At 45.5% G+C, this 24,617-nt stretch overlaps 1 protein-coding gene across 2 annotated transcripts in view; it reads left to right on the top strand.

The window, feature by feature from the left end:
* LOC309569433 (uncharacterized protein) overlaps positions 1–24,617 on the top strand; it is a 215,011-nt gene that overhangs the window by 99,491 nt on the left and 90,903 nt on the right. The gene's annotated exons all lie outside the window — the stretch shown is intronic.

Genomic DNA, 24,617 nt, shown 5'->3' with positions numbered 1-24,617 from the left:
AGACAGATCACACTTCCGTATGTGAATCGCTGGGGGAGTCAATGCACAGCTAACGACACCCCCAGATCAGTTTGCATATCGCAGTGCGAACTGTCAGTTCGGACATGAATCGGATCGCATAGGTATGAAAAACCATGTGATCCGATTCTGGTGCAGACCCAAAAAGGGTCCTGTGCAAGTTGTGTCCAAATGCCATGCAAATTCAGCCAAACAATCTGTATGGCTGAATTTGCATTGCACAGACATTGTATGTGATTTTCAGAGCAGTGCGCTCCGAATCACATGCGATGTCTGTCATCACACTAATGTGAAACGGGACTTAACCTATTCTAGACAGCATAATGTATACTGTATATTTGGCAGCAAGGAGGGTTGTCCTTAACGCCCAACCACTGCACGTATACAGCTACCTGTCACCGCTTGTGATCAGATGGGCTCCTGATCATGTGACTGCTGTGACAGCCAATCATATGACTGGGAAACTGTCTCCACCTGGGTTCCTGATCATGTGACTGCTGTGACTGCCAATCACATGACTGGGAAACTGTCTCCACCTTCCAACGTTAAAGTGATTGTAAAGGCAGAAAGTTTTTTTTACCTTAATGCATTCTGTGCATTAAGGTAAAAAAAACCTTTTAAGTGTACCTGAGTTTGATCTCTCTCCCTCCCTTCCCACTGGACTCAGTGAGAGTAGTGGGTGCCATTAACTCTTGTAGCTGTCAATCAAATCCAATGACAAGTGAGCAGGGGGTGGGACCGAGCTGCACTGTGTGTCAACAGACGCACACAGTGTGGCTCGGGAGCGAGCCGGTACGAGTACACCTCCTGCAAGCGGATTGCTTGGCAGGGTACTCGCAGGCAGGAGAAGTCAGGAGCACTGGTGAGGGACCCAAGAAGAGGAGGATTGGTAAAGTTCATATTCTCATCGCACACCTTACTGCATATGGGCTCATCTGTTGTGGGTGCTGAAGTGATCACCAGCTGGACACTGGATCTATCACAGGTAGATACATATTCGCCAGCACACTATGGATCTTGCAAAGCAGTCCGAAGAAACTTTTTATTGCAGAAAGGATCACATCAGAAACAGTACAACGTTTCGGAGTCACCCAGGACCCCTTCGTCGGGCATGTGATGATCACATGCCTGACGAAGGGGTCCTGCGTGACTCCGAAACCTTGCACTGTTTCTGATGTGATCCTTTCTGCAATAAAAGGTTTCTTCGGACTGCTTTGCAAGATCCATGGTGTGCTAGCGAATATGTATGTACCTAATGCCTTGTTTCCACTGAGTGGTACGGTACGGTACGGTACGGTTCGGAACGGTACACCTTGCGTTTCCACTGCCAATAGTACCTTTTCATGATAGGCGTGGTGTAGCAGGAAAGCTGTTATAGATGATTCTCTGTCAACCAATCAAAGTTCTGCAGAGTGTAGCTCCACCCTGTTGGTACGGTACTAATGTGCTTGGTACCCCAACGAAAGGGTCCCAAAAAAGTGGTACGGTACGGTTCGGAATTAGGGTACCATTCACAATGGAAACGGCAAAAATAGCGTACCGTACCGAACCGAACCGTACCGTACCGCTCAGTGGAAACGAGCCATAAGAGGAGGATTGGGACTGTTCTGTGCAAAACCATTACACAGAGCAGATAAGTATATGTTTGTTATTTAAAAGAAAGGGGGTAAGTAATCCACCCACCTCTTTGAGCACAGCCTGCCTGTTTAAATACTTCCTCCCGTTTTTAGAGATCTTCATTGTGTGGCCCTGCCTGGGCTAAAATTTTCAGCCGGGTTCTTTTCTTACTGCACATGTGCTCTGTATCCCCTTCCATTCCTATAGGTGAACTGTACTACTGTAGTATGTTAGTTGTTCTTTTGTTCTTTTGTTCTTCATGGGTCACCATCTTTTACTTTCTTTACTTTTACACTTTACTTTCTTCTTTTCTAAATGGTAGGATGACCAGGCATTAGTTTAATAAAAATCAGAAAAGGAAACAGAAGGCGCTTCTACTGTAAGTGCAGCATTTCACAATTTTTATTTAAGCACAATGGTTAAAAACGCTTTCAAGGTCCAAGATAAAAGTAGGCATGTCAGCATACTCACATCTTTGCTCAGTCCTGGGCCTCTAGGGGGAGAAAGCGGGCCAGCAGTTGTATCCAATGAGGGTAAGGGAGTAGGCAAGATGGCAGCCCGGCTTCTGGAACCGTGCTGTAATGCACAGAACTGGAGGGGACGTAACAAGGGGGGTGGTAACGCATTTTGGAGCATGCGTGGATCGCTCCTTCGTCCGATTAGTTTTAAAAAAGCTGCAGATGTAAAATATCACATTAAATTATTATTACTAATTATATTAACATTTATAAGACATTTTTAGGAAATTACATTAACAGAAAATCTATCATGTTTCCTCCTTGGCTTTTATGATTATTGTCAATTTATAGTAAATGAAAGGGCACAAAGTACTATTCTCAGGGCTTTTTTTCAGCGGGAACGTGGGGGAACGCAGTTCCGGCACCTCCAGCCCTGAATGTATGTAAAGGCAAGGACTGCTGGGTTGTGCTACACTGTCTATTGATGCTGGCTGCTGAGGAACCTATTGTTGCTGGAGGGGATCTATTCCTGCAGGAGGATTTATTGCTGCTGGGAATATCTAATGTGGCTGCTGGGGGATCTATTGTCTCTGGAAGAGATCTCGTTTTGCAGGGGGGGTCTATTGTTGCTGGGGTGGGTTTTATGTTGCTGAGGGGTCAGTTGTTGCTGGGAGGGATCTACTGTTTAGGCAGCAGTCTATTGATGCTGGGAGGCCTGTTGTTGCTGCTGAGGGCCCATTGTTTCTGGCTGCATCTATTGTTGCTGGGGGATATATTGTTGTTGGATGCATGGGATCTATTTTTCTGCTTTTTTGTTATCATTAACAAATTCCATACAAATTGCTTAGTACCACAAATGCTACTTTGTTCTGTATTTTCTAAAAGGGATGGTACTGGGAGGTGGGTAGTGGGTGGCAGAATGGTATACCAAGGTAATTTCCTGATCCTCCCACCGACAACGCTGTCTCCACTAAGCCGCACGGTCCGGGTGATCCAACAGCTGACTTCCTGGTTCGCACCAAACTAGGACAGCGTGACGTAGGGCCTCCAAAAACTGTACAGGGTTACCCAGGTGGAGACAGCGTTGTCGGTGGGAGGATCAGGAAATTACCTTGGTATACCATTTTGCCTGAAAATCTTTTATCCCATGTGAGTGCGATTTTTACTATAATAAAAGTTTTTGGTGTGTACATGTTACGCTATGGGTCCCTATCATTCTCTTTTCATGTGAGAGGAGAGGAGGAGGCGCTGATTACTATTCTACCAGCGGAGACTGAGAATTAAGGTGGATCGCAATTGGACAGTGGAGGATCACTGGTTTGATTCAAAGCGCTTTGTCTAACCATTAAGGGTACGTGTTTACTGCCTAGTGGGGAGCACAGCGGTGTGGTGAAGGCTCTTGGTGGCTGTTGTGGTGAAAGTAAAGGAGAGATTCTGGGTTTATACTGCACCATTTCCACCCGGTTCCAGCAGGATAAAAGACTTTGTTTTTACCATCTCTTTACATGACCAGCTTTTATGAACTCAGATGATTAATACTGATTAAGATCGACTTGCAACTAATTAGCTATATATTCGCTGCCCTTGTTATAAGGACTTTTGTAGAGCTGCTAGTGCATATATGGGCTTTGGTTCTTGTACGCACCTTTTCTAGATACTGTTAATAATATAGCAGCAGCTTTGTATGAATATGGGCTTATGAGATCCATCATCCTGTTCCGTTTACAGGTGGTTTCTTTGTCATTTTATTTAAGTATTGCATAACACACAAGTCCAAGTGGGTTGGACAGGACCTCTGATTCTGATTTACTCTTTTTATTGAATTCCTGGGGTTTAGCTTTAAAACATGCAAAATACCTTAGGAGGAAACATTAATTAATTAATCTAAAAGACACTTCTTATAACTCTTAGCCTATTTGAGACCTTAATTACTAATTTTACATCTACCTTATCTGATAATACTTTCAGAAGACCTAAAATACAAAGTTTATGGGCTCTTTTTTTGGAAACTTACTTTAACAGAGATGGCCCAGAGTCTTGTCCTAGTCAATGTAGCATACAAACATCTACCTGGAGAGGAAAACAAAAGAACTGACCATTGCAATACATCGTCCTCTACCAAATTCATCAATTATGGATTGCATACAAAATCATAACAGTTGTTTTTTTATTTTTATTTTTTATAAAAACGTTAATTGTTATCTGCCACCTCAAATATCTGCAACAGACACTACTCCTACCTTCATAACACCTATAAAATGTAACTTTGTGGCCTTAAAATTCATTATTGGCCTTCGGAATTGATTAGGTACTTCTATCTATACTAACAAGCTCATGACTTAAAAGTGGATCTTCATGCTGCTGCCCCCCCCCCCATTTTTTTTTACCCTCGCCTACTGTAAGGGTGGTGTGTTGTTCATACTCATCAACCCAGAGGATCCAGCGATGTCCCTCTGAGATCCTCTTGTCTTCTGCCACTGCTCAGGTCCGTGTCACCATGCTGCCTATGACGTCATCAAGAGGCCTGCTGGCTCTTCTGAGTTCAACCGACACACCTCCAGATGACACGGCACTAGGCATGCTCCCTCCTTTCTAAATGAAGGGCTATGCCTTCTGGATATGTAACATGCAGTAGGCATGTTACATATCATGTGAGGAGAGGAGGGGTGGATTTGAGGGAAGTGTACACAGAGGGTGAAGACTCACTTTAAAATGCAAAAAAGCAAAACTATTTTTTAGATTTGTATTGGACAGTGGTCTTCAAACTGGGGCCCAGGGGCCAGATACAGCCCTTTGTCTGCCTTTATCCAGCCCTTGGGGCAGTAGTCCTCCCACTGACACCAACAATGGGGCATAATTCCTGCCACTCACACGAACAAGGGGGCACGATTCCTGCCACTGACACCAACGATGAAACACTATTCCTCCCACTGACACCAGCAATAAGGCATTGTTTCTGTGTTACTGACACCAGGATATTTTCTTCTCCCACTGGCAACAGTCCATTCCCTCTTAAGTCTAAAAGATAGTAAACTGGCCGTTTGTTTGGAAAGTTTGGAGCCCCCTGGTATAGAGCATTAGACACACTGTCAAACATTTATTGCTATCTGTATTGTCCCTTACTGAAGATTCACCCATCTATTTCTCCTGGTGACCAAAAATTAGGAGAAATCAAAAATGTTAGCGTTGTTACCATAGTAAAAGTGGAGTCATCCAATGGGGACAAAAGTTCCAGTGCCACCTGTGTAAGATGAGAAATCTCGTAATGTTGGTGAGATGTCTTCTCATTTCTGTTTGAGTTTCCTAATTAGAAAGTTAAGAAAAATCTCCTTACTGGGACATAGGACAAGAAAATGGCCTCATGGGGGTTTTAGCCCTTTCCTATCCAAACGTAACAATTTCACTACACATACATTTAGAATAACTTATTCGACACATCAAACTCCTAATCTAAGCTAAAGTTTTCTGTTAACATTTGGGAAAGTTTTGAGAACTCCTGGGGTAACATTATCCAATTATCTCTAGCCAACAGTGACAAAGCTTAACACCTCATGTCCTTGGATCACTCAGCTGTAGGGATGTTGCATCCAAAAGTCTATGCACATAAATTGCATTTTCTTCACAGATATTTACACAACATGTGTGTTACTTCATCTACCAATAGAGTTTACACTTTGCAACACATCTGTAAGTGTAGAAAGGCTTCTCCCGGGAGGAGAGTTGTAAGCCCATTTTATCCCACTCATAACTGATTCCAGATGAGCTTATAACCTTTATTTGAGTCTATACCCTTCCAACTGGCGGAAATATTTCTGTGTATATAGATCACTTGACTGTCATTCCCAGAATGCACTAATTGCCCCATTGCAGATATTTCCATTAAACACAGAGGGATTTCAATAATGCTTGCAGAGTTCATTGGGCCATCTTTATTAAAACTTGAGTGAAAGTGAAGCCTCTGCACCACTTTCTGCAAAAACAGTTCAAGTTCAGAAGTTTGGATAGGGAGTCAAGAAATAGTCAAGAAAAAAGGAGACACTCCAAGCTTGGAAAATAGATATTGATAGTCTGGGTCCCTAATTCAGAGTCCTTCCTTACTTTGTGTCTATTAAAAGGGTAAGTTGTTGGAATCACCTGTACACTATGGGGTTAATACAGGGCCGTAGATAATTTTTTTCCTAGGGGGGTTCAGTCTTGGGTGCCCAGAAGACAAAAAATTGTGAAAGCTGCCACACTGTGACAAGTTGTGGGTGTTGCAAATTGCGCTAACAATGGGAGGGACTTAAAACCTGTCTCTTTTCACGTGTACAGAGTAACATATGCCACAGTCTTTATTCCCAAAATTATGCTTTTCTCTTACGTCCTCCGACAGTCGCCGCCTCTTCATATTCGTCACAATGGGGGTATTAGACTTTGCTCCGTAGTAGTAGCTAGGCAACAGAATATGTTAATATTAAAGCTTTTAACATATCCCACCCCCAGGGGGTGGTCCCCTCAGTCAATACCCTCCTACTTCCTGTATCCATACCTCAGTTTCAATGTCTAGCTTGTCAGGAGTAGCTGGATGTCTCTATGCTGGGGCATTTTGTCTCAGCCTTTCTCTTCTCTTTTTTGATTTTTGTTTGAGTTTTCTTCTCTCCCTTTACTTAGCTGTTATTTTTGTCAGCGTTAGTTAGTTCTTCTGATGAAGAGGATTCGTGCGGGCTGGGTCTCGGGCTGATCCCCCTGGTCGCAGGTTGTGGGTCAGTGGTTTCCCAGCCTGCCATCGAGCGTTCAGTCAGGTACTGCTCCTGGCACAATGAACGACCCATCCCTGTTCGCTGCAGGGATGCTATGGTGAGGTGGCTACCTCACTGGACGCTGTGCGGTTTCTCAACCCCAGTTTTTTCTGCGTCCTGGATGCGACTCTCCCTGTCACATGTGCAGTGGCTTGTTCGCCTGTGCGGGTTCCCCACGCCATCTAGGAGGTAAGTGTATCTGTGTGGGGACCTGTCTGTCTGGGGGGTGTCAGTCTGGGACTGTGTAACCCTACCTCTGTTCACACTGTAAAGCTCCCTGTCTGTCTGGCTGCATTCTGTGGGCTGCAAGGTGGGGGGCTGTGCTGCACTGTTCTGTGTCAGATTGTGCTTGTGTGACAGGCTGTGTGCTGTGGGGCATGATTATATCGTGTGGGGCACAAGTACAGCGACTGCTGCGGCGGTCCGCCATGTTTTTCTATGCAGTAGTGTTTTTTACAACTGTGGTGAGGAGCGGCGTTTTCGGCGCCAAACGGCGCCATTTTGGCAGCGCTCGACCCGGCCGCATGTTAACACTGCTGGCGGCCATTTTCTTGTAGCCTTCCATAGGCTTTACTAGAGCGCCCTTTCTAGAGCGCCCTTTCATCACTTCCTTTTCCCTGGGCGCACCGATCGGAGCAGCAGCAGCAGCAGTGGTCTCTCCAGGTTTTTATCCTCTCTATCCCTATATCCTTGCCTGAGTTGAGCTTTTCTCCCTGTGGGGGTCTTATTGTGCTAGTGTGTATGTGCGGTGGGCTGCGCTCGCCGCGCTTGTTAAAGGGGCAGTTAACCCTTTATTCGCCAGCATATTTTTTGGGGGCAATGGATTCACAGGAGAGCAAATTTCCTACCACCTTGGTGGAAGGCCAGGGGACTGCTGTTTCCCCCCCAGGGGGGGATTTAGCTGAAATTGTGGCTAACCTTGCTACTCAGGTGCAAATGCTTGTGGCTGCTCAATCCACAAAACGGCCCAGAGTTTCAATTTCCTCTGATTCAGAGGGCGATGGTGATGGGGCTGCTATGGCTGGGGTCTCCTTATCGGGGTCCCGTTCCTCCCTGGATCTTGTGGGGTCCGAGGTGGAGGCTGAGGTTGAAGGGGTGGATAATTCTCCCCCTGGCTCGTCTGAAGAGCTTGCACTCAAAGATGAATTGGTTGCTTCTATCAAACAAACGCTACGTTTGCAGGATGAACCTTGTCCTCCTGCTGCCCTGGCAGCTTATGGGACGCAGAAAAGACGCAAGTCATCACAGGTTTTTCCCTGCACGGATGATTTTCAGCGAGCTGTTAAGGAACAATGGCGCAATATACGCAAGCCTTTTGCTGTGCCAAGTAGGTTCAAGCTGCGTTATCCTTTCACGCCCGCTACTGATGAGCGTTGGTGTGTACCGCCTCCGGTGGATCACGCGATAGCGGTTTTGAATAAGTCCACTGCGATTCCTGCAGAGGATGCCCCGGTGTTCCGGGATGCCACGGATAGGAGGCTGGAGTCTCTTGCCCGTCATACTTATTCTATTACGGGTTCTATGCTAAAAGCTATATTTGCTTCTCTTATGGCAGCCCAGGCTGTCGCGAGTTGGACGCAGGTGCTTAGACGCGCCCTGGTGGCTGATTCTGCCTCACAGGCGACATTGGATATGGTGGATCAAATCCATCAGGGTGTCATGTATTTGTGTGATGCGGACTTGGATATAGTTCCGTTGGCTGCACGTGTACACAGCGTGGCGGTATTGTCTCGCCGCCTAGTTTGGTTGAAGTGTTGGGCTGTGGACCAATCTTCGCGCAAGACCTTAGCCAATCTGCCCTATGATGGATCTCGCCTTTTTGGGGAATCCTTGGATACACTGATAAAGGGGATCACGGGGGGTAAGAGCACGCTCTTGCCCCAATCCCACAAGGCTAAGGCAGCTCCTGGTAAGAAGACCGCTTCCTTTCGGCCCTCTCAGGGGTCCTTTCGTGCCTTTCGGTCGCACTATAAGGGCAAGCCGTTCAAAGGTCAAGGCTCCCAAAAGAAGCCGTGGTCAGGTAAGCAGAAGTCCGGCCAGTCTGGTTCCGCTGCCCATAACAATGCGGCCTGAAGGGGCGCCCTCACCCGGTTCTGGGGTGGGGGGACGCTTGCTCAGTTTTCTTCAGCCCTGGCTGGCCCGTGTTCGGGACAGGTGGGTTCAGGAAATCGTTCGATATGGATACAAGATCGAGTTTCTCTCTCGGCCGGAGAGCAGATTTTTTCCCTCAAATCTTCAACTGTCTCCGGAGCGTTTGCGGGATCTGCACCTGGCGGTGCAGGACCTGCGGGCTCAGGGAGTGGTGGTTCCGGTGCCTCATCGGGACAGATTTCGGGGGTTCTATTCCAATCTGTTCACCGTGCCCAGGAAGGAGGGCAAGGTACGTCCAATTCTGGACTTAAAGGCTCTGAACCGCTTTGTGCGGGTTCGCAAGTTCCACATGGAATCCCTGCGGTCGGTGGTGGCTGCCCTGGTTCCGGGGGAATTCATGGCCTCCATCGACTTAAAGGATGGGTACCTTCACATCCCGATTTTCGAGGGTCACCAGAGGTACCTTCGATTCGCCATTGCGGAGGATCATTACCAATTCGTGGCGTTGCCTTTTGGTCTCGCTTCGGCTCCACGGGTATTCACCAAGGTGCTTGCACCGGTTCTGGCCTTGTTGAGAACCCAGGGCATCTCTGTCCTGGGGTATCTGGACGATATTCTGGTTCGGTCTGCGTCCAGCCAGGGTCTGGAGAAGGACCTGACCGTCACGATGCAGGCTCTGCAGGAGTTTGGTTGGACGATAAATTATCCAAAGTCGACGCTGTGTCCGTCGCTTCGTCTTCCCTACCTGGGAATGATCCTGGACTCGGTCCAGGCGAAGGTCTTCCTACCGGACGACAAACTCAGGACTCTTCAGGTGGAAGTCGGGTCCCTCAGGGACGCTCCGTGCTCGTCCCTCCGGACGGGCATGCGGTGTCTGGGTTTGATGGTCTCAGCTTTCGAGGCGATTCCCTTCGCCCAGTTTCACACGCGGGGTCTCCAAGCGGAGATCCTGTCTAGGTGGGACGGGCAACCGCAATCTCTGGATCTCCAGATTTCGTTGAGCCTTCGCACCAGAAGGGATCTTCTGTGGTGGCTCCAGTCCCCGGCGGTGTCGGGGGGCAAGTCTTTTCGTCCTCTTTCATGGACGGTGGTCACCACGGATGCCAGCCTGTCGGGCTGGGGTGGTATTCTGGGAGTTCTGTCCGCCCAGGGAACTTGGTCGGAGGAGGAATCTTCCCTTCCGATCAATATTCTGGAGTTGCGTGCAATATTTCTCTGCCTTCAACGTTGGACGGACAGGCTGCAAGGCTGTCCGGTTCGGGTGCAGACGGACAATGCCACAGCGGTGGCCTACATCAACCACCAAGGGGGCACCAGGAGTGCCCGAGCGGCTCGGGAAGTGGCCGTCATTCTGACTTGGGCCGAGACACACGTCCCGGCGATCTCAGCGGTCCACATTCCGGGGGTGGAGAACTGGCAGGCGGATTATCTGAGCCGCCAGACCCTGGACCAGGGGGAATGGTCCCTCCACCCGGATGTCTTCCAGATGTTGTGCGCGAAGTGGGGTCTTCCGGAGGTAGACCTGTTCGCGTCTCGTCTGAACAACAAGGTGAAGAGGTTCGTGGCAAGGACGCGCGACCCTCGGGCAGACGCGTCAGACCCGTTGGTAGCTCCGTGGCATCAGTACCGACTGATGTATGCGTTTCCACCGATTCAATTGCTGTCCAGGTTCCTTCGGAGGTTGTCCTAGGAACTGCACACAGTGATTCTTGTGGCGCCGGACTGGCCCCGCCGGTCCTGGTACGCGGACCTCGTGAATCTGGCGGTCGACGTTCCGTGGCGTCTGCTTCTTCGAGAAGATCTACTGTCTCAAGGGCCGATATTCCATCCTGCTTTACAGTCGCTGGCTTTGACGGCCTGGCTGTTGAAACCGAGGTCCTGAAGGATAGGGGTCTCTCCCCTGAGGTCATTCACACTTCGTTTAACGCGAACAAATCTTCCTCGGGGAAGGTCTATTACTGTACTTGGAAGGCCTATTTTGCCTGGTGTGAGTCCAGGGGGTTTTCACCTCGCACATACTCGGTGTCTAGGGTGTTATCCTTCCTTCAAACGGGTGTCGACCAGCTTTTGGCGCTGGCTACGATCAAGGGTCAGGTGTCTGCGCTGGCCGCTCTCTTTCAACGTCCTGTGGCGGCTAACTCCTTGGTTAGTACTTTTGTTCAAGGGGTGCGACATCTGGTTCCTCCTAGGAGGGATCCTCTGCCTGTCGTCATGGGGCTTCTGTGGCCCAGGTGTGTAAGGCGGCGACTTGGTCGACCGTGCACACCTTCACAAAATTCTACAGAGTGGATGTTCAGGCATCGGCAGATGCTTCCTTTGGCCGCAAGGTTCTTAGTGCGGCGGTTCCTTAGAGCCCCTTGTTTTGGGCTCCTTGGCTGTTTGGGATGTATTTTTATCCCTAGGTTATTTGTTTTTCTCCTGGGTTATAGCTCCTGTTGAGCAAGTTTTTTTCTCATGTTGCCCAGCTGGTTTCCTTCCTTTGGTAAGGTTCCTTTCTTTGATGTGGAGACTGCGTTGCCTTAGGCGCGGCTGCGTTTCCCACCCCTCATGTTTGCACTGCTTTGGGACGTCCTCATTGTGACGAATATGAAGAGACGGCGACTGTCGGAGGACGTAAGAGAAAACTGAATTTTTGTAAAATCTTACCTGTAAAATTCCTTTCTCTGAGTCCTCCGACAGTCGCCGCCCCCCGCCCCTCTTTTGGGGTTTGGTTGTATACTCTACTGCTATTCCACTGAAACTGAGGTATGGATACAGGAAGTAGGAGGGTATTGACTGAGGGGACCACCCCCTGGGGGTGGGATATGTTAAAAGCTTTAATATTAACATATTCTGTTGCCTAGCTACTCCTACGGAGAAAAGTCTAATACCCCCATTGTGACGAATTTTGAAGAGGCGGCGACTGTCGGAGGACTCAGAGAAAGGAATTTTACAGGTAAGATTTTACAAAAATTCCGTTTTTTTTTTTCCTGTGCTACAAGTGAGGGTCTAGCAGACATGTACAAACCTCAGCACAATACTGCAAATGTCCACCTCATGGTGATCAATCTCACATACTCTGTCCTATCCAAGTGGGAGGTGGCCAGCAATGCTATGGACCTCCCTCTCAATCTTGGCAATCCATATGTTCCTCTGGCTTAGCAGTCCCTCCCCTAATAGCCAATTCTGTAGGCTGGATGGAGGTAGATGAGCAGGCCCCACTGTCCCCATAGCACAGTGGCATACCTCTCAACTTTTGAACTTCAGGTTGAGGGACGCCTGAAGGAGGTAATGAGCTGCTATGCACACAAAATGTGGGTGTGGTTGAATGCTTAGCAGTGGGAGGGGCTTAAGGGTGAGGGGTGTGCTGTGCACAAACTGCAGGATTAAAGAGTGCACTATGTACAGAGTGCAGGGTTGAGGAGTATGCTGTGTACCAAGTGTAGAGTTGACGGGTATGCTATGTACATAGTGCAGGGTTGAGGGGTGCGCTACATAAAGAGTGCAGGGTTGAGGGATGCACTACGTACTTAGTTTAGGGTTGAGGGATGAGCTACATAAAGAGTGCAGGTTTGAAGAGTGCGCTACCTACAGAGTGCAGGGTTGAGGTGGTGCTCTACATACACATTGCAGGGTTGAGGGATGCACTACGTACTTAGTGCAGGGTTAAGGGGTGGGCTACGTACTGATTCCTGGGTTGAGGGGTGTGCTACGTACTGAGTGCATGGTTGAGAGGTGCGCTAGGTACTGAGTGCAGGGTTGAGAGGTGCGCTAGGTACTGAGTGCAGGGATGAGAGGTGTACTACGTACTGAGTGAAGGGTTGAGGGGTGCAGCTGTGGTACTGTTAAAAAGACAGGGATATGGCTGGCATTACAATTATTGTGGGACACAGGCTACAGAAGATATAAAAAGTCTACACACCCCTGTTAAAACGTCGAGTTTCTGTGATGTAAAAAAAAATGAGAAAAAGATAAATCTTTTTAAGAAGTTTTTCCACCTTTTATGTGACCTATAAACTGTACAACTCAGTTGAACAACAAACTGAAATCTTTTAGGTGGAGGGAAGTAAAAATAAAAACTAAAATAATATGGTTGCATAAGGGTGTACACCCGAAAAGTGGATGTAAAAACTCACATATACCTAGTGAAGTGAACAGCCTCAGAGGATACATGGGGATTAAACAAATCTCCCTACATACGTTTTACATGCATATCTGCTGTCTTCAGCTTTATGTATTCTTAAGAAAGTGCACATTGTGTTAGAGATTCTCTCTTCTTGTTCAGCACTGGGAGTGGATTCTTGGCATACAGCCAAGACAGCTGATTGGAGGAAAGACACACACACCCCCCTCCACATAGGCAGAGACTTGCAGATCTGTGCTGTGACAAGACAAGCTCTCTGCTAATCTATTTATAGCAACCTCCCATGACACAGATTTCAGCCTGGTTTTATCTTGGTCGACGGAGAACTTGTCAGAAGTGATCATGCTGATAACAGAGCAATGAAGCAGCAGAAAGGGACCTAAGGCTTTGGAGAGAGATAAGAAAACACTGCAGATATATGTGCTTAGGTCAAATTTATTGAATCAGGTTTACATCCACTTTAAACAAATACTTTGTTGAAGCACCTTTTGATTTTCTTACAGCACTCAGTCTTTTTGGTTATGAGTCTATCAGCATGGCACATCTTGACTTAGCAATATTTGCCCACTCTTCTTTGCAAAAACACTCCAAATCTGTCAGATTGCATAGTTACATAGTTAGTCAGGTTGAAAAAAGACACAAGTCCATTTGGCTCAAAAAAAAAAAAACAGTAAAGAAAACCCAACCATACATTCCCATATACACAATCCTATACCCGCAGTTGATCCAGAGGAAGGCGAAAAACGCCAGCAAAGTACGATCCAATTTGCTACAGCAGGGGAAAAATTCCTTCCTGATCCCCCGAGAGGCAATCAGATATTCCTTGCGAGGGCATCTTCTGTGCACAGCCCTTTTCAGATCACCTCACAGATTTTCAATTGGAAATTGAAAAAGCTGTCAGTACTGCTGGCCCATTCAAGTGACCTAATATGGCCATATGGCCATATTAGGTATATGACATGGACCTAATATAGTCATTTGGCCAAATTAGGTCATAGATGCCATAAGCATCATCTCCCTTTTGTGTAAATGCAACTGCAGGGTGGGGAATGCCCTGGCCGCAGCTGATTGGGCTGGCACTGATAGCTTCCCTCTGGGTTCGGAGCGAGCTCAAGCTCATCCTTAGTCACAAGGTTGGACGCACACAATTGTTCAAGGTCTTTGTATGCTAAAGCATTTACAGGACTCTTCACTGTAAACACCTGATTTCAATCATTTGGAGGCAGTGCTTTAAGTGGGCCGGTATGCACTGGTACTCAGTACCGCCACTTCCAAATATGGCTCTTGAGCATACCGCCACCTCTCCATGCGCCTTAGCGTACCAGTACGCTCATTTTGTACAACTGTGCCCTCAATTGCCCCCCCCCAAGAATATTTCCCCCTCCAGAGCCAGACCAGTCACCACCAGTGAGTCCCCCTGCTCCGGAGTCCCAGCCCAGGCCAGGGGGGGTGCTCTGTGGGGACCCTGATGTGGGGTGGGGGGGGATTTATAAGCTATAATAGAGTACCAGCACCTCTTTTGGGCCACTAAAACCACTGTTTGGAGGGGTGTTCAACCATAATGACCTGGTCAGATGTGCTCAACCTTTTCACCATATAGTATAGCTATGCTTGGGCGTATTGATACACTCTTTACATTGCTGCAATTCAATGAAGATTTCTATTCCAGTAAAGTTCATATATAGCATTGAAGGGTTTGTGTATCATTTATAAACCTAAAGCATACTGAAAGGTACATTGGTTGTACATCTACATTACAGAAAGGTGAGTCTAGTAGATTTCCGTCTCTCATCACTACTTTTATGAACATCTGTTCCTAGTGGAAGAGGGTCAATGACGTTAAATCAGTGGAGCTGCTGAGAGTGAACATGTTTTTACCAGACAAGTGATATCAGATGTTCATCTCAGGGACAACATCCTGGTCTCTCACTCACTATTGCTGCGCTCTGTCTATTATTTCTGACTCCCCGGTGATGAATTTTCAAAGTCAGCGTCATTTATTCAGGCGTCCTGCCCATGCTACAGGCGTTTCCATGGAGATAAGCAGGCTTCCTCCATGTTGTTCTTGGCATCACTTAAAGCAGCTCTGGGCTTCCCTGCTTGCCTCTGGCTTTCTGATTGACTCCAGTTCTCCCAACTGGGATTCCGATTGGTTTATATAGGCAATGGATGACACAGCACAGACGAAGGTCCCCGCTGCCCAAGAAAGGTCACTGGGAGCAGAAGGCTCAAAAATGGCTGCTGTAGATGAACCCTGGGGGAAGGAGCAAGAATTCCAAATATAACAATGAAATGCTTGTTCAAAGCTACATTGGCTGATTCAATACATACACTTTTTATGCACACTGAACACACACTGTATGTCATTTTCAAGAAGCACTTAATTTAGGTTCTCTAAATATCCCTCACACCAAATGGATGAGACAGAAATGGAAGACACTTGGTCCTTTTGTGACTATCAGCAATATTATACAGTGGCAGTAACACAGGATTGTTGTAGTCTGACTGTACTACTGCAAAAAACATAGGAATCTTAAAAAAAAAGTAATATGAGCGCATATTCACCAGTACAGTCTCAACTGCAGACTGGGAGACATAGGACCGAAGGTCATGCAGTTGATAGACATAGCCCAACACAAAAACAGCGTTGTATCGCGATTCTAAGGAAACAAGTGCCAAAGCAGGAAAGAAAAAAAATCCCCATTACTAGAGAAGATCCTTAAAAAAACGACATAACATATAATTTGCGTTATTCTCAAATATGGGTACGCCCATTTACATACAATTTAAAAAAAAAGTACAATAGTATGATAATAAAATTATGGACCAAAATATTTAAATGAATAATCGAAATCTAATTTTGTATTACTTGAGTTGTTTTATGTTTTAAATTCCCAATAAGATAACTTGCATAGACTACAGTGACCACTTGCATCTGCATAAAACAAGTTGGACCCTTTCATGTTGCACCAGTTTTTTTTTTTTTTTATGGAAGTGGAACAAACCCCTTAATGATATTATATTTAAACAACCATGTAACTGGTCCCATTGATATTACTTTTGTGGCCTCACCACTTGTGCCAGAAGCAATCAGCCAGGAAACTGTTAGCTTAGTCCGCCTCTGCTCCACACTCGCTCTCCACTAATTTCCACTCGCCAAATACGAGCAGGTGAGTGGAAATTTTGAGGGCTGTGCTATACCCCGTGGAAGCTGGAGAGCACTTAAGTAGGCACCACTACTACAGTGATCTCCACTAGCTTCTCATGCTGAGTTGCTGCTCTGCTGCATTGTGAGCAAAGGAGGTCCTTTGCCGAGCATGGGAACACTTTGCATTTTCTAAATGAATGCAAAGTTGTTTGGACGAGGTTGAAGAGGCAAGGTAGTGACATCAGAATCTCCACCTCATCCAATCAAAGAACACTTTGCAATGATTGAGAGAATGCAAAGTATTTTTTGAGTGGTGCTCATGCCAAAGGGTTGGCCTCCTGTGTTCAGTAATCAACTGTCACGGGGTTACGTGGCAGAGCCTGACGTAAGAGGAGTGGCTTACCGGGTAACTGGCGTGGCACAGGTTCACCAGAGGCGCGGAGTCTAAGTGTTAGCCGGTTTTCACCAGGGCCCCAGATGGTGGGGATGGACTTGGCTGCTTGCTAACACCAGGTCGCGGCCCCCCGGATTCCCTGGGAGAGCCAGGAACAGGTCCAGGACCAATAGCCGGTAGCAGGTAAACAGATCAGGATGAGACAAGAGGATAGTCAGGACAAGCCAAGGTCAGGGCGGGCAGCAGGTAATCAGAATCCAAAGACAAGCCGGGTCAGGTAAACAGGAACAGCAGATAAAACAGGCACAGGATACAGGAGAGCTGAAGACAACACAGCAATCACCTAGAGTGACAGCTGTGTTTAAATAGGCCATTTTGGAGCCAATTTGGTAGCCTCGAACTACACTGAGATAGCCTCGAACTCTGCCGAGGTAGCCTTGAACTCTACCAAGGTAGCCTCGAACTCTACCAAGGTAGCCTCAGCGCATGCGCATAGGCGTTCGCCGGTTAGCGACGCCAGTGCGCCTGCGCAGGGTATTGAGTCCCTTGAATCAACAGGGCAGCTGCTTAGCATAGGACCTGGAAGCTAGTGGTGATCACTGTAGTAGTGGTGCCTACTAAAGTGCTTTCCAGCTTCCACAGGGCACGGGGATCCCAAAGGTATAGCATATGCAATCTTACATTGGTCTAAGCTGGACCAATTTATCTATGTAAAAATTGCCATTACTAAACTTTAGTTTTAAAATTTAACTTCTGGAAGCAATATATATGTATATTAATTAGGAGTGCAATGCTCATAGCAAAGTTGGCCACAGTATGGAAAACCATAAAACATAAAGCTTATATTTAAAATGAAGTTTTATTTTCCCTTAGGTAATGCATCATTATTAGAACTTTTAGCTATATAGAACACATAATGGTGGTAAGGTATTTTTTTTTCATAACCTGTTTAAAGGCAGTAAACCTTTAGCAAGCCTTTCACTAACAAAATAGTTTAATATAATCCATTGCATACGTAGCTGGGTGGCCTGTACGGTTTGAGTTATTCCCTTTAATGTATAGTTTTACTGGGCAATCCATATATGGTTGTAGAGGGTAATTGTTTAGAGGGCAACTCATAAAACTGTCTAACCTCGAATTTACAGCTGGAAGGTTTTCCAGTCCTGAAACAGGTCATGCCCAGGACTCATGTGTGTTGCTTGTTGTAGAAAAGGAATCCACTAATATTCTGGGAGAATAATAGTCAGAGTTGATGCCCTTAAGCAAGATTCAAACTCAATTTAAAACTGGAACTGTTTCAATCTCCACTCTATACATTGAATGACGAGAGTACAGGGCTGAGTTTTGTTTCCCTGCTGACAATATTTATTCACATTGGGGACTGTTGTTAGTCATATAGATCAGAATACTACAGAAATACAGCAAATGGTCCTTGTGGCAAATTATGTTAATTTAAGCAGACTTTCACCCGAGAAAACAACGTATTTGCACCTGGCTTCACCTTCCTCCCCTCTCACAATTACATAGAAAATAAATGTGCTACTGACTCTTATTGACCTAGGTGAGAATGAAGTGGCACTCCATGTAGCCCCGGGACCCCACAGAGATCTGCACACGCACAGTATTTTTAAAGATGGCGGTGCTGAGGGGGCCAGAACTTACCATAAGGCGGACTAAAGTTTCTCTTTAAATTGGACCCCAACTCTCTCGATCGGCATTAACTATTTTTTTTTTTTTCCATAAAATATTTCCATTAAATATTTAAAAATATTTATTTTGTGAAAGTTGTACAATACAAGTCAAGCAAAATGTAATACAATAAAATAGAATTCAACAAAAAAATATAACAAAACAAAAGGACAAAACCAGAAGATAGAATGGGCACATCTGTAATATTGTTATCGTCTGTCACACTCAGGGGGCAAGGAAACCAGAATTATTATAAGAGGAGGGAAATGCATTACAGTGGGCGCAACCAGATTACATTTGTTGGGTCCAAGGAACCAACTCAGGAGCAATCATTAACTTACAGAGAGGAAAAGAATGTTAGCTGACCTTAGTGCAAAAATAGCTAGTTTGTGAATACCATGAATAGCGAAGTGAAGTATCAATACAGAAATAATCATACCCAGATATGATTAACAATTTCAAGGCATTCTAATGAGCAATGAGATTTGGCCAGTTTAGATCATAATGCGACAAATTTTGTTAATCAATGTGCAGATTATTATTGGGATACACTATTAGAGGATGCGCCTCCATTCAGATAAGAGATGGGGTTCAGGTGTGACAGCGGGAGTAGCATATGTTGGAGAAAAAAGAGGAGAGAGAGAAGGAAAAGAAGTAGGGGGAGTGGGGAGACTATTTTTAATCCCTATGTTCCTATCCTCGTTAAATAGACAGGAAGGTACTGTATATTATACTATTATTATTTTATGCTACACAAATCATCTGCCCTCACTCAAGATGGTTGCAGCTAGAAATGATTTTTCAACAAGAACTACTACATTATATATATATTTTTTTTAGCAAAGACTCGGTACTCTTTACTTCTGCCTCCATCCTAACATGAGCAGCAAACACAAAGAAAATAACAGTAGCTAATCAAATACATACATTCACATTAAAGATAAAATTGCATAGGTCTTTTTATGGCGCTTTTCCACTACATGGAACCGAAACGGTTTGGCTCGCTTTTGTGCTTTTCCACTGCTGGTACCGCATGGTATGGTGTAGAAACGGTTCGGTACGGTACGGCGGCGCTTTTCCACTACATGGAACCGAACGGTACGGCTCTCAAAAACAGTACCACCTCGATTGTGGTTCCAAGAGGTACCAAAGCCGGTACCATATCCCACAATCCTTTGCATGCAGTCACTACTAGCCACTGATTGGTCAGAGAATCCCACCCACCCCATTGTTATCCCACCCACTTAACTTTAGTACTACTTTAGTGAAAAACAAACCATACCGTACCGTACCGAACCGTTCCAACACCGTACCATGCGGTACCAGCAGTGTAAAAGCAAACCGGGCCAAGCAGGGCCGAGTAGAGCCGAGCCGGTACTTGCAGTGGAAAAGTGCCATTAGCTGATAATCCCTGAAGAAATGAATGCGCCACTCACTCCCAAATATTTTCCGAGGGTATCATAAACATCAATTTTAATTAAACTAAGCCAATAACGGGTGTACCTAACAGAAGAAGATAAATGTGGCCTAAAACAAAAACAAAAATAGGCGAAACAATTGCCAGACGTTCCATCCATGCACATCTGCAGTACCTGCATCAATTAGAATTATAGACCTAGTATTGTAGCAAAAAAACCAAAGGACCATAGAACCATGTGTTTATTGGCTTTAACCTCCTGGTGTGCATGCAGGCAGTCATTGTTGGTGTATTGGGACCCAGCAACTGCACAGACAAAGTACCAAAATCTCTGACAATTATCCTACCAGGTCTATTAAAATACTGTATACATGCAACACTTGTATATTGTGTCATAAAGGGGGAGCCTTCCATAAAAAACTTGTAAATCAAAAAATAAAATTAGATCTTGGCTTAACACTCTTCATTTCTTATATCATAAACATTAATTGAACTAAAGCATTACCAGGGATGTGGCATTTCCTGACATGTATGGTTACAAGATATGTAATAACAATATTGAATCCCATATTGGCTCATTTAGGTGTCGTTTACAAATATTCATATTTGCGGGCCAATGAAAAGGAAGATAGATGAGGGATGTCCCTTTATTATTTTTTTTTTGGTTCGATTTTGCAGTATAAACGTTATAGTTTATATGGTTTTTAGCTTGCCATTATCTACATACATATTTCCTAATACACAAAGTTATTGGGTTTCAGATAATCTAAGCAGAGGCATGGTTCAGCTTCCTTCCATTTTAAATGTGAGTTCAGTGGCCGGCTGAGGCTAAGATCGAGGCTTGGTTATGTTTTGTGTTGTGTATATTGACTCATCACGCCACTCGTATCCTGGAAGACGTCAACGTATGATGAAACGCATAGGGTGAGCGGTGTGCTGACGTCACCGCAAGTGCGATCCCAGAAGGACAGGCTGTGTTTGAGTGCTTGATTATAAGACAATTTTTTTTATAATCAACTATGTAAGTGCAATAATTTTAGATTTGAATAAAGGAGTTGAACGATCTTACACTATGTGGTGCTTTTTACATTTCTGGGTTTAGCTATGCTTTTATTGTTCGGTTATCGGTGTGTGGAGACCTAAGAGGACCCTGGATCTCTTAAAGGCCCTGGCTGGGTATTAAGCCAGAAGTGTTATTGACCTCTGGAAACTGGGTCAATACGAGCTGGTAAGAGACCATTTTAGCCTTTTGTGGTGGTGGCGGTGTTATCAGAGCCTACCTATGGTGACGGAGAGTGGTGTTCATCACATCAAGGATTTTTCAATACTTCACCTATGGACTGTTTTCTGATCTTTTTGGACATTTATTATTATTATAACTTATACTTATCTTATGGTTACAAGATTCCTTTATTAATGCTTTCCTAAAACATACCAAAACAACACATTCTCCCAGATCCTCCTGGTTTCATGTTGTAAAAGGATCTGGTCAAAGTTCCCATCCCTGGTATTCTGTGGGAGGATTTCCACTACCCAGCATCCCACACAGGTAGGAGTCCTATTGTGCTCCAAGCACGCATGACGGGCAAGGGAGGCCTTTAAATGGTATGTGGCTATTTCATAATTATGATCTTGAAGACGTCTTTGAACTCATTAGATTGTCTTGCCAACGAAGAAGGACCTGCAGGAGCACAAATAATATTATGTATTGATGCACACAAAGAATGTGTACTTTAGGTGGGGACATGCTGGGTGTAATCCTTTCAACTGTTTAATTGATTTTCTTATTGTGTTTTATGGTATGTTTTAGAAAAACATTAATAAAGGAATTTTATAATCCTACCTGTCAGGAAATACTTCATCCCTGGTAATGCATTGGTTTAATTAATCTTTATGATACAGGAAATGAAGGGTGTTGAGCCAAGATCTAATTAGATTTTTTGATTTTTTGCTGCACAGACACATCTGTTGGCCTCAATTTGACAGGCATGCAGACGTGGGTGAGTGGCCTCGACTGCAGTCTGTGTTTGACAAGCCAACTGTTAGCTGTTAGACCAAAGCATTCTGATGGGGTACAGCCACCTAATGCTCCCATGGTTCCCACACGGACCTTTATTTCCAGTTGTTCAGATGGGGGGGGGACAATTTCAGAGTGAGGGTTTAGGAGTGGGGCAATATTGCACAGCATGCACTAGTGGTGGTCATCTTACCTTATATACTGGGGCTTCCAGTGCAGCACCTGAGATCAACAAAAGGCCACACATAAAATCAGTTAAAGCAGAGTTCCGGCCGCAAAATCGTTGCATTAGATTTTGTGCCATCCGCTTCCTTATTGTCACCTGAAAAAGAATTGGATATTCACAAATTTATTTTTTTTACTTACCTTGTTTCAGAAGAAAATATACTCACCTTTCCTTCAACTTCCTCCCTCTGTGGCTGTGGCCCGTGCTGTCACTTCCTGTCCTGCAATGCGTCCTGGGAGCTCTTACTCATCCCTCCCAGGAGGCAATGGGCAGTGACGTAGGCGGCCGGCCGCTCCTCTCATCGCGTTATTTGCAAACAGGAAATGATGCGATAATAGGCGGAGCCCAGCCGTCCCTATGGAAACCCTTACTATGCTGATCGCATAGTACTGGGCATGCGCGAGATTTCGCGCTGCATTCATCGGCCCCCTTGAACCAGGAAGCAGGGCAGACATTTGCATACTGCGGCTTCAGGTGACCAGGACAAAGATGGCGGCACTCAGCAAACTTTTTATAAAGTAAGATTTTATGATTGCCAATCCATTATTAAACTGTCTAAAACCGGATTAGCGGATGTATGAAGGGCGGGGGAATCACTCTTTGGGAAGTATTTATAAAAAAAAAACGGTTCTGTGGCCGGAACTCCGCTTTAATGTAATGCTATAGAAAGCTGACAGAGTCTGGAGTATCTGCCATGGAATGCTGACAGAGATGTGCTTGAGAAGATTGTCAAAGGCCATGGGCATTCTCGAAGAGATCACTGCTAACACAGCCCCTTGACACAATACGTTTTCACATTTGTGCTCCCTGCAGTCTCCTTAAAACTGACTTGTGCCACATTTCAAATTGCTCAGATCCATTATAAAAGAGGGGCAAAAAAAAGGTAAAGAGAAGAACATTGCATAAAAACATAACCAAAAGCCAGTCTCAAGAACTGTTTATGTCAATAGCTTGAGAAATCACCAAAACGCAGGAGACCCAAAAGCCAAAAGGCTACATGGGGCCCCCAGGCTGCAGGTTGGGCACCAAGGACATGCACAATGGGCAGTCTAGGTTTGCAAGATATTAGTCATTATATTATCTTCAGTTTGTGATACTCCTAAGGCTTTTAGCACATTGGGCAGTCTAGGTGCATTGAGTTCCTCAAAGCGTTTTAGTGCACCCGTGAGGGACAGCTGCAGTGCCTAGCCCTGCTGCCCGGAGGCCTTGGTAGGCTGTGTCTGGATCAGAGTTTAATGCTGTACTGAGTGAGTGGTACCTACATTTAGAGACCTGTTCAGAGACTCTTGCATAGAATGAACATCTTCCGTTCGTCCCTGATTGCATCGGGCCCAGGAAGGACCCACTGCACATAGACATCCCTGTGTGTAAGGGCCTTAAGCTGCAAATAATAAAGACATAATAAGAGCATATCTTTTATCATAAGACTCCTTCCACATGGTACCAGTTTTCCCGGATCTTGCTAGCAGAAAGTACCTGAGTAAAAAATGCAAGTATGGTCTGTATAGTGCTTGCATTTACAGGCGTATTGTCGCATAGATGTCAGTATGTGTATATGCAGGTAAAAATTCCAGAATACTTTAGGTTTTTGCTTTAAGTTTTAGAATTGAAGTGGGTTTTGCGTAGTATTGACACATATACCCATGTATTAATACATACATGCATAAAATACTGCCAATTATGCAGATTTAGGATTTTACACATTCAAATGCATACATGTCTTTACATATTTAGACACATTCAAATGCAAGCATTTTACTACTCATGTAAAAATGAAATTTTGTGCCAGAAAAACCATGCCGATGTGACCAGTAAAATTTCTACAGCTGCATGCATGTAGCATAAGGTCTCGTGAAAAGGTGCAAAGATCAGTGAGTTAGAGCAGAGGCGTAACTACAGGGGTTGCAGGGGCTGCAATTGCAACCGGGCCCCATGCTCCAGGGCCTGTGCGGCTCCCCTGTACACCTGGATAGGAGGGGCGGTGGGGGCAGCATGTAGAGAAATCACTGTCCTCCTTTTTCCTCCTGTAGCTGCAGGAGGAAAATGGAGGAGATTGGTTCCTCTGTATGCTGCCCCCGCCGCTCCTCCTATCCAGTTCGCGCGTGTTCTGCTGCCTCTGGGCCCCCTCTCCCCCACTGTGCCCCCCCCCCCCCCACTGTGCTCCCTCCCCTCTCCTGCCGGCTGCTGCAGGGGATGTGTGACAATAGAGCAGTGTTTCTCAACCTTTTTTTCAGTCAAGGCACCCTTTAAAACCATAGACAGTTCCAAGGCACCTTTTAAAAATTATTGACAGTCTTGAGGCACCCCATTCTAAAATGTAAAAACTATTTTATTAGTTTTGCATAACACAGCAACATTCACACAAGTGGGACACCCAGTGTTTATTCTTCCATAGAAAATACACTTGTGAAAACTGGTTCTGACTAGTATGCCAATGTTTCCCTTCTCCTTGAATTTTTCTCCATCACTCAGCTAAGGTGCCCTCAAGAAGTTTGTAATGGTGTCCAATGAAAACCTGTAGCTTTGTGTAACTAAAAGGCATCTTTATCCACAAGCCGCCTTGTATACAATTTGGGGGTTACATTTTTAGGCATTTTGCCAAGGCACCCCTAAAGAAAGCTCAAAGCACCCCTAAAGAAAG

The sequence above is a fragment of the Pelophylax lessonae genome, assembly GCF_965119305.1.
Source record: "Pelophylax lessonae genome assembly, chromosome: 13".
Lineage (NCBI taxonomy): Eukaryota > Metazoa > Chordata > Amphibia > Anura > Ranidae > Pelophylax > Pelophylax lessonae.
Note: the sequence above shows the minus strand (reverse complement) of the source record. Positions and strands in the feature narration are given on the sequence as shown.